We start from the raw sequence: 1,916 nt of genomic DNA, 5'->3' as shown, positions 1-1,916 counted from the left end.
ACACACATATATATATATATATATATATATATATATATATATATATATATATATATATATATATATATATATATATATATATATATATTTTTTTTTTTTTTAAGCTAAAATGAAATCAAAGCAATATCATACTTAAAGATTATTTTGTTTTACAATTGCAAGATATACTCATACTCAATTAGACGAATCTCCCAAAAAGTGGCAAAAAAAAGCAAAACATTCTCTTAAAAACTAATAATGTTAATGAAAAAGATATATGGATAATTTATCTTCATCTATTCTTCAAACACATTTAATATAAAATGCATTTGAAAAACATTGAGAAAATTCACTAAACAGCTTTGATATGCATAAAAAATAGAATTCAAACAAAAACCTAGAGGAATTCTATAAGATGGAGAGGGGCAGGGAGTAGAGGGACAAATGAGTGGAATACTTACTTTTACCCTTTTTAGGTGAACTACTTTTGCTGGTTTGTGAAGGTGTCCTATTGTCCTGTATTTCGGCATTTCTGTCCTCCATTTCTGTTCTATGTTCCCCGATGGATGTGACTTGATCCTCTGAAATGAAAAGTAAAAAAATAATATAAGCTGTATTAATTTATTTACTTACTTATTTAAACCTATTGCTTACCCTTAGGATCTGACTCAAACTCTGCCTCTTCCTCACTGTCCAACTTCACATTCTCTGTAATTGGTTTAAAAGCACCACAACTGGATCAACATTTTGTCACATGGCAATAACCAAAATAAAAGCAATGCATTAAATCATTTACATAGAAATACATGCTAAAAAAAGACAAGCAGTACCTTCAGGGTCAATGGTTATGTCATCCAGGCTTTTTTCCTTTAAAGTCAACAAGACGTCCCTGCTCCAGTGCCATGAGTACTTTACTGATTTTAGCAAGCTGAAGGGTGCCTTCTGGAAGCCTGTAAAACTGGCGATGAACTCTTATATCGTGACCAAGGAAATTTGCTAGCTGATCCAACTCTGTATTGCTCAGGTTCAAAATCTGAGACAGAGTTGCTGTTTGCTTGCGCAGCTTTGTTGATGTCAATGTGTCTGGTCTTTTGGCTCCACAGGTGCTAGCAAAATGCCGAAGGCAATCAGAGCCACGATAGCAACTCATTGCGAATGGTCTTGCAAATAAGTAGATGTTTTCTGTAGGTACACCACATTCCTGTCGTTTGCTGACAAGCATATCCAATGACTGCTGCATTTCTGGAGTCAGTAGGACTGGTACCTTTCTGCCCCTTTTCCCTCTTATTTCTAATCTTCTAAAATGTTTGCACAGTTTTTTTTCAAGGTCAGATAGAGCTTCTTTCAAATCATCCTGATCACTATTCGGAATCGAAGACAGATATGCGGAAAGGGACATTTTGGATACTTCCCCGGATCGGCGTCTGTTGAAAAGAATCACTTGAGTCAGGGTGACTTTGGTCAGATTCATCCAGGTTTGTGAGGATACTTCTGTTGATAATTGGTTGTAAAAATGTTGTTGTTGCTCACTTAGATGTAAATGAAGAGTCTGGACATCTTTAGTAAAGGGAAGCAACTGTGGAGCATTCCACTTTGATTCCTGGAGTGTTCTCAGAGATGCAGCTGACACAAACTCATTCCATCTCGATTCATAAACATTTCGGAATGCACGAGCATCTTTAGCTGCACTGTAATTCTTCTGCACATTTGCACGACTTTCAACCAGCTGTGAAATTTTTGTCAAGCTGTATCCAATCTTCAACGCTAAACTAGGGCACCTGTAGGTGTTTGTTTCAACCGTAAAACCTGCTAGGGATTTTACAGATTCCACAACCAGCATAAAATTTGCAGGTTTAATGTGTTCTTCAATCGCCGTCATGGGGGTAATTTTCTTTGAATGTATCAAAAGTCTTCCAAGTTCTCTCATCTTTTGACGA

The 1,916-nt window shown here is 36.0% G+C and overlaps 1 long non-coding RNA gene across 1 annotated transcript; it reads right to left on the bottom strand.

The window, feature by feature from the left end:
* Positions 1-289: 289 nt before the first annotated feature.
* LOC118562192 lies at positions 290-1,374 on the bottom strand. Its single transcript, XR_004930503.1, has 3 exons — positions 810-1,374; positions 634-687; positions 290-560 (listed from the first exon to the last, which is right to left on the bottom strand). It is a non-coding gene; the product is annotated as an uncharacterized LOC118562192 (long non-coding RNA).
* Between the last annotated feature and the right edge of the window lie 542 nt (positions 1,375-1,916).

This window comes from Fundulus heteroclitus, unplaced genomic scaffold (assembly GCF_011125445.2).
Source record: "Fundulus heteroclitus isolate FHET01 unplaced genomic scaffold, MU-UCD_Fhet_4.1 scaffold_818, whole genome shotgun sequence".
Taxonomy (NCBI): Eukaryota; Metazoa; Chordata; class Actinopteri; order Cyprinodontiformes; family Fundulidae; genus Fundulus; species Fundulus heteroclitus.
The sequence above is the reverse complement of the archived record's forward strand: the minus strand, read 5'-3'. Positions and strand labels throughout refer to the sequence as shown.